General features: G+C 42.0%; 1 protein-coding gene and 1 long non-coding RNA gene across 2 annotated transcripts in view; one reads left to right on the plus strand and one right to left on the minus strand.

Moving 5' to 3' along the window:
- epb41l2 (erythrocyte membrane protein band 4.1 like 2) overlaps positions 1–3,331 on the minus strand; it is a 40,868-nt gene extending 37,537 nt beyond the window's left edge. The window contains 1 exon segment of the mRNA XM_026342179.1: positions 3,182–3,331. The gene's annotated coding sequence lies outside the window, so the exon portion shown is untranslated.
- A 145-nt stretch (positions 3,332–3,476) lies between these two features.
- The window catches only part of LOC113149845, a 5,656-nt gene continuing 32 nt past the window's right edge, over positions 3,477–9,100 (plus strand). Inside the window, exons 1-3 of the long non-coding RNA XR_003297597.1 lie at positions 3,477–3,550; positions 7,920–8,184; positions 8,394–9,100. The exon at positions 8,394–9,100 is cut by the window's right edge and continues 32 nt beyond it. This is a non-coding gene — a long non-coding RNA (uncharacterized LOC113149845). The remainder of the gene's footprint in view (positions 3,551–7,919; positions 8,185–8,393) is intronic.

Genomic DNA, 9,100 nt, shown 5'->3' on the forward strand with positions numbered 1-9,100 from the left:
ATAATAAAATATACTATAAAACTGCTCAGTATAGGTACATAATTAGAATAACTGTGTATTCTTCCCATTTAGCTGGTCCCCTCCCTTTCATCCCCTCAATTACACACATATCTTACATCTCTATCCTGCTTCTGTTTCGCCCCTACCTCACCCTCCCACCCGCCATCCTCATCTCACCGTCTTTGTGGCGGTAATAAGCTGAACATTGCATTACAGCGTCTTTTCAGTGATGCCTCTCTGATCTTCTCTGTGTAAATTTGAATCCTGCTGGCCAAGCCGCCCTGAAAACTAGAGGCTAATAGTCAGTCGTCACAGTTGACTGCTACACTGTGGAATATGTCCACCTCAATAATTGTTGTGATCGTCCCTTTGTTGGAGATGAGAGCCTTGAAAAAATGCAGCCAACTTTATTTTTGATTAAATTTTCTCTGTACATGTTTTCTGCAAAATCTGTCACCACTGATTTAAAACCAATGTGGGACAGTAGGTCTATCTAAGTGTGTCTGAGTTGATGTGACGTGTCATGTTCCTGTTGAACCCACAAGGTCGGGATGAAAACACACACACACACACACACACACACACACACACACACACACACACACACACACACACAGAGAGATGTTCCCATAGCCTTTCCGAATGGTTAAGCAATATCTCTCACTCTCTCTGTCGTCCTCACTCAGTCTCTTTTTCGTCTCTTGTGTCTGAATCTCACTCACTTCCTCTCTGTTTCCTTGCCTCTTTTTCGCTTTTAGTCCCTGCATCTCTTAGCTCCTATTTCCTATTTTTCCTGCTTGTGTCGCCCCACCTTGCCTTTCTAACCATCACAAGTAGACAACAAGGAAAACGCACAAGCGAAGTAAAGTATGCAACTGTGCACATGCAAGTAAGGCACCTTTAAGAGACCTATTCCTAATAATCAATACACCTATCCTATCCTCAGCTCAGACGTAGTACCGCTACAACTGTGATCCTGTTTTGCTTCATTCTACCATTTCACATTAAATTACAGAGCTTGCACACTCACATTTCTTTTTAAACTGAAAACAACTAAGCCAAGCCACTAAAAACCCATTCAACAACAACATTTCACTAAATACACAGACTCAGAATGACAGGAAATGCAGTGGTTTTGCCTGACAACAACAATATTGAGTAGGGAAATCATGTGCTCATTCGAACTAGCTCAAGCAGAGTTCCAGGCACCTTTAATGAGGAGAATCTCCCACCAGAACAACCAATTAAGGCTTCTCATTAGTGGCTTTGACAGAGCCGCTACTGTTCTAAACATCCTGAGAGGCTGAGAATGAACATGGCACTGATGATTATAGATAAACTATACGCATAGCGAGGGGCCTGACAGGAAAACATACCAGAGTGACAGATATGCTTATTGCTGGCTTCAGCTTATGGCTTTCCAAACAAAGAAGAATCCTGCTTACACAAAGTTTCAGTAGAGTCAAAAAATCTTCCAATGATTCCTTGTAGCTATATGTCGTCAACGTTTTACCTGAGAAGATTTCATTTTGTTTGACTGTAAGTGCGCCTGCATTTGCTTCTGTACCAAATAACTGGAAAACCTGTAACACAATATAGCAAAATACACTAGCCCTGCAGGAAATATTGCATTGCTCAGGTGTATAATGTTCCACTTCTGACAAGAGTAGCGCTCTACTAAACTCTTTATTCCAATTTACTGGTAAATCTGTGAGCATTTTTGCCTCCATGGTCAAGATTTCTAAAGACGATGAAATCAAGAAATACCCCCAGCAACTCAAAATACCAGCTGTTTAAAAGGTAGCATTGAGGTAGGCTTTTGTCTGGGAGGTTAGACATAACCTCTTCTCCAATTGTAGAAGGCACTCAAGGAGAAATATGTCTTGGCGATCGTGAGATGGTGTATCATTGTTCACGGAAAAACAATGACATTGCCCCTGCACTCATGTCCTCCATTAATATCTAACCTACTTTCCTTTCCCTCAGAGGAGTAAGGACAACAAGGAGAAAGGCTCCTAAGCTGATCTGTGCTGATTAAGGTGATGAAAAGTGTGCATGATGCAGAAGACGTGCAGTTAAGAACTACAATTAAGGGTGAATGTTGGTAGCAAAGGTGCCCAGCGAGGGGCCTTTGTAGTCGTCGGCTCCTTCTCAGCCATGCTGCGCATACATCAAAACCCTGAACTGCAATAGGAACATGTCAGGTAGTTAGTGACGAAGCCTGATGTGTGACTAATAAAGGCTGACGATGAACAGTCGTGAACCACGACTCACCTCAACTGGATGACTGAGAATCTCTACTCGCTGCTCGAGAGGTTGCAAAGTGCAGCAGGTCTGACTGTGCACGTAATGTAATGTAATATATGTTTGTAACCGACTGAGCACCATCCCAGCTCCACATCCAGCAGTTTGTACTATCTATGACCGAGCTGAGCCCCTCACCATCTGTCAGTGGATGACTTGTATGGGTTTGTGTGGGAAAATACACACACACACACACACACACACACACAGAAAGTAGTGTATGTTAATGCAGCCTGCAGGCAAGAAAGTAAGACATGTTTAAGACTCAAAGCAAATAAATCATATTGTCTTCTCGTGAAAAGTCCTGAGCAGCTTTGAATCCACTTCCATCCATCACTTGTTGGGGAACAAGCGTCACCGACTGTGGGCACAGTACGATCCCACGGTCTTTGAACGTAGCGTTAGCTCGGTTTGCACCGCTAACGTAACGGTAGGATGCACCTCCACCACCAGGAAACACATCCACCGCCGGGGCTCTGTTCATTTCACAGTGACTTAGCAGTTAAGGGCTTCTACGAAACCTTTGATGCTAACCACATGAACCCACCCCCACCCCCTCCCGAGCGGGACGCGGCGGGACACGAAGGTGGTTTAGGTGCTGATAACAGGGATAACACGGGAGCAGATGGGCGCCATGAAGCGCGGTGACTGGTTCACTGCACCGAAGGCATGGCTTCAACTCTGCAGAACGGATTTGTCTGGGGAAGCGTGGTGTCTGCGTGACTGTTTCGGAAAAAATCATTTGAGCTGCTCTATTTTACCGCAACGAAACCGACTGAGGTTACAGTAAACGCTAAATACACAGCAAACACTGAACGAGCCGCAGCCGCAGATGTATGAATCACGTGATTTTAAGTGGAATAAAATGGCACGTTACCTGTTGTGATTATCAGCGATCTGTATGGGGGACTTTTCCAAACGTGGCCTCTCTCTCTCTCTCTCTCTCTCGGTTCTCCTCGACAAATAACGCCCGTCCCACTATCTCAGCCTCCAAAAATCTTCACTACAGTCCGCACCGAAAATCTGGACACAGATCCGCGCTGACGTGCTCGTCAACATCATCAAGGCCCGCCCCATTACAGTGAAAAAAAAACATCTTTTCGCCGCCTCTCATTGGCTCAGACGGATTACTGTATCAGATCCTGAGACACGATTGGTCGCTCGCCCTGTCCGTTCCCGTTGGAGGGACGGTCGCTGCAGATGTGTGGGTGCTAGTGCGGCGAGGCAGCTCCCTCTAGAGGACAGGGTGAGTCACCGCAACACGTTGCAGCCGTATTTCACTGTTTGCCCTACATTTCCTGATCTATTGCACATTTCTGTTACAGTTGTAAACAAAACCTTACAAAACAGCACTGTTACTAATAGCTTTAGCAAAGGTGCTTCCCCATCCATGTTGGTAACGTTTCTAATTATGATTTACCTTTATAAATCAATAAACTTGCATTAGGAAACATAACATGCAGTTCAAACATCATAATAATAATTTTTGCTGATTATAGGCCTCTATGCGCTTATGGAAATGCTCCTTTAAACGTATATTTACAATATTAACAATGTCTACATTGTACACCTGTTCAATTTGATGTTATACAATCTGCTTTTTGCTACCTAAATTCTGAGATTATGTTGATCATTATTCCACACTCAGTGATCATGTGTCTTTTTAACTCTATTCTTAACAGACACACACAAAGGAACACTGGTCATTGCATAATGCAATAAGACACAGCTAATGCCCCTGTACACACACACGCACACATAGAGACACACCCACACCTCTTACATATATACCCACACCCAGATTACAGAAGCTCAACTAATTGGCTTATAGTGTAAGACATCTACAAAAGAGGAAGAGTAAACAGCCACATAATTGCATCATTAACAGTAAAATAATAAAACATCATGTACTAGAACATTTTATTAATGAAATGCTAATTGCAAAATGTGTTGTGACATAAAGTGACAAAAGAAAAGAGCATTTATAACAGCAAATAGGGGAGACTGACATTCAATCATCCCATTTTGCTGTGTAGTGTGGGCCAAAAGACATCAATTATGTAACTAGGACATGTGTTTCAGTGAACTCACCGTGAGTAGAGAATCATGGATCCAGCAGAGAAGCAGATCAGGGCAGGTCAGAAGAGCGTGCACAAACAAGCACATTGGGGGAACATAAGTAAAAGAAATGGATTTTGAATCCTGACTTTTATTTGACATCACATCAACATGTTGATCTAATGAGTTGACACTGCATCATTGTGTTGAAAAGGTCACAGTGAGGTAACTAGGGATTGTAATATCACTTCATGCAATTACACTGCATAGACAAAATACATTTTGATGGCTGTCTGGTTACTGTTTCATCATCACTACAGTACAATGAACATGACAGTGAGCTACATATGCAAATAAATACAAAGAGTGGTGTTTTCTTTTTTATCCTGTCAGTTCATTAAATGGCGCAGCTGATTCATGTCCACCCATGACATAACCAGAGCAGTCATGACAAAAAGACAGTATACAGCACATGTTGTCTCTGGTGCGACAGCAAACAGTCTTGTATCAGTTAAATTATATTGACATAATAAGCACTTGTTAGCAGAAGGAAAGGAAGCACACCTACACTGGAACATTTAATCACTCATATAATACAGGGTTAAGTGAATTAAAGTCACCTCCCTCTGTGCTTGAAGTCTTCAACACATTCAGTTCAGCAGCCCTTAAACTGAATTGCAGCCTGCTGAGGAGGATGTGCCCAGAACAGCATGACCTTTATCAGCCTCAGTCTCGATCATAACAAAAACAATACCGAGTGCAGCAGGTAGAGTATCACTTGATTATTCCAAAATATCCCCGTGAAGTAGGACAATTCAATCGCTGTTTTCAAGAGAAAAGGGCAAGCTGACCAACAATGAAACTTGGGATGATCAAAAAGTAAACTCTTCTCCATAAAAGAGAAATGACAGGCTGCTTATTTTACTAGTATTGTCGTCTGTTACAAGTACTGTGTTGCTGAGACAACAAGAGTACAATCAAAAAATATGGAATTTGCAATTGTCTACTGTTCAATACTTTTCTAATTATCAAAGATTACACAAAAAAATCAAGAAAGTCAGAGAAGTGTACCTGTTTGTCAAAGGTTCCTTAATGCAGAAATAGTTCCCACACTGAGATTAGGACAGTCTTGACTCTGCACCTAATCAGCCTGACCTGACCTAAGGTCTCTCAACCTCTCGGTCCTCGCTCTCTTACTCTCTCCCGCTCCTTTACCATGTCTGTCCAAATCTTCGCCTCCCGTTTCGCCCACAGAAACCACTTAGTGCACTACGCTGCATGTTGCTTGAGTCTCAGAGCAGTTGTCCCTTTGCCCCCTGTGCTCACAGAGTGAAACTGATCAACCAGGCTCCCAGTGTCCTGGCTGTAAGAGCTGCTGCTAATGTTGATGAGCTAACAGAGAGCTCTATGTGCAGGCATTAGGCCAAGCTAGTGCAGAGTCTCTGGAGGATTACTAGTGAGTCCCTTTAAGGGGAATTACCCTGACACAGCCATCTGGACAGAAAAACATCGCCCATTGGACCAACTATCATTCTGTCAGATCTGTGAGATCAGTCACCTATGGCCCTGTCATCTTACCTGAGAAACAGTCACTTCAACTATGAATTCCGCAGGTACACAGGGAAAGAATGCTTTAATGCAGCGTTTGGAAGCTGTATTTTAAAGATTTTAGAGAATAAAGATTAGAGAGCCCATTCCAGATGCCGCCTTGCAAATCCCAAGCCATGACACTGCCGCTACCAGGCTTCACAGATGAGCTCGTATGGTTTTAATAAGCAGCAGATGCTTTATTCCACCACACTTTGGCTTTTCCATTATTTTGATATAGGTTAAGATTGGTCTTGTCAGTCCATAAAACATTGTTCTGGAAGTTTTTGGCTCATGTTGTTTTTTTGCAAATTCCCGGAATTACATTCTTTACTTTTCATAAAGGGTCGTAAGGGTAATAGTAAGATATTCTAAATTGTTGTATTAGCTAATTGCAATACTTTTGCCTGGTTTTCATGGTGATTTAACCAGTTTTAACAACAATATTTTCTGTAGGTGCTCTGCCAAGCACAAACATAAATAGTGTAATAGTATGACAGGTGTATCTTCAGCTGTCCCTAATACTCTGCAAACATCTCCTAAATCCCCTGCACTCCAAATATTTGTACACTGACAACCTATACACTAATGAATCTACTTTTTCTCTAACATGTTGTGTTATAATACTGCACACTGAGGTCAGTGCCAAAACCCTGAATACACTGAAAATCTTACCACATACCTCAGTATTCATCACACAAACCACCATCTGTGGTCAGCAGAGAAAGAGATTGCTCATTCCCTTTTCAGTAAACCTCATAATGTTGTAAGTGAAGTAGTATTTAGTAATCTCGTGGACATCGTTTGCCATCGTTTGTGCCTGTGTTTCTAAACGCATTTTAGAAATAAATATCATGTCAGACTTTTGCCTACAGTATAGATAAACACATATTCATGAATGCATGCACAGATATACCTGCACAGCCTGATGACATGCTATACCTTTTAACACCTGCACAGAAAACATGATAGCACAGCACAATACACACACACACACACTTATTTTACCTGGCAGCCAGTTGATAATCAGCTGGAACAAGGTGCTTGATTAGACGACTATCTTCCCACATGTTAAACAAATACCAAGACAAATACTTTTCTCTCGGTTCGCACCTGTTTGTTTAATGTAATGCCAGCCGCCAGCTCTCTACATCAGTTTGTGTGTGTGGTAACTCTAAACTCCAGGATCAGGTGTCAGACAGGGAAGGGCGGAAGTGAGAGAAAGAAGTAATGCAAGAGAAACAAGTGGATGGATAGATAAAGACAGGTTGATAAAAAGATAAAGAGTGCAGTGTTTTGAGTGTAAGCATAAGCAAGAAACAGGGAGAGTAGGCATTTTATCAGGGTGCACCCATGGGTGGCACCATTACAATATCACTGGCACTAAAGCGGATGGGATAAAAAAGATGTTTACTTGTTCTTGTGCATGCGCATGAGTATCTATTTTCAATGGGTGATCGGGTTCCCAGTCATGGCATGGTGTCTTGAATTAAGAAAGCGTAACCAGGTAAATATACCAGGTTTGTGTTTGTTTTGTGTGCGAGCATGGCAACTGTCTAGCATTTTCTCACATGCACAAACTGTCCACAGCCACAAGAAAAAAAACAACAACGTTTAGTGCTCACTGATCTTAATTAACCCACATGTTACAGTACAACACTATCTTAACACATGCCCTGGTACCTGAATGCACCACAACAGACAGGTTTGCATTAAATGACTGATAAACTTCACTGAAAGTCTAAAAGCTCAGAGCCAATTTTGTCTTCACTTTAAGAATAGTATTTCTGTGTAACATGCAAACTATCTCTACCAAACGGGCTCAGGTTATCTTTAATCTCGTCACATTTATGACACGTCTCAGGGATGTGTTATAGTGATATATATTAACATATACAGTATATTACTGTCCACTCTATGTAGCATGTTTAATTGATTTGTACACCATTTATTTCTGTTTCCTTATACAGCTGTTTCCAAAGTGCTGGTGCAGTGTTAAGGAAGAGTGATGGTACTGCCTCAGCAGTGGGACTAATACTGAGAGACCACTAGAGGACAGCAGCTGCTCTTTACATCACCAGAGTCTCATCTGAATCCAAACAGATCAGAGCAAACTATGAACCTCAGCCCCACTGCACTTTGGTCAAGTCTGACAAAAACACGGTCCTTTATGTGAGAAAGAAGAAGAGCCCTCTCTCCTCAAGAACTCACGAGTACTCACAAGTACTGTCTGTGGTATATATCACTGCATCACATTGTGAGAAGATAAAAACAAGCCATCATCTATTATAATGAAATACTTTATATTTATATTTAGTGTTATTGTGAGTTATTGTAATAAATGATGTAAATTTCAGTTTGATATCAGTTCCACCGTGACTGCGTTGCTTATTTCCTGCCAGCAAAAGCAACACTACTTCTTTAAAAATGTCTTTTTCCTCCAGCTCTTTTACTTTGATGCTGTTAATCTGTGATGCTGCCACTACAAATCTTTTCACAAGATGTATCTGGACCTTTCCAGCTGCCACCTGTTGTCCAGACTCTGCCCACATATCTCAGACAAACTTGATGCGAGTGTTTCCTGTCTCATGTGGAAACAAATCTCGTCCTCGAGTATCCATGGTAACAAGCTGATCCACTGTTGCGATTTCACCAACCAAGGCTGAAGCTTAACTCTGGGACTTTTTAATATCTGTTGCAGTTGCTCGAGGAAGTGCACTTACTTGGCCTTTTTAAAAATGTTGGCCCTTCTACCAACCACTATCGCCAGAGTACTGGATGTAACACCTGATCTGGCAATAAACCAGCCAATAAACACATCCACCAACGTGGTCGACATCTTCATTCCTGATTTTAAAGGATACTCTAGACAAACTGAGTTATCGGATGGTTTTCCAGAACGTCCTCCTTCTGAGATCCCTTCACATTTCTGATTTTGTAAATGCACAAGTCGCCCTATGGCTTTTCTAGGAGTTCTAGTAAGTTTAAACAAGGCGTGATCCTCTAAACACAGTTACTGTCGAAGTCACTCTGCCCAGTGTGATGTCGTGAGATGCCCTTATTACTCTCTGTGGATGGAGACATCATTTTACTACTCTTCCGTCACCGACCACATTCAAATCGACAGTTTCCAACAGAACTCTCCATCCCG

Source organism: Anabas testudineus, chromosome 24, assembly GCF_900324465.2.
Source record: "Anabas testudineus chromosome 24, fAnaTes1.2, whole genome shotgun sequence".
NCBI classification, from domain to species: Eukaryota; Metazoa; Chordata; class Actinopteri; order Anabantiformes; family Anabantidae; genus Anabas; species Anabas testudineus.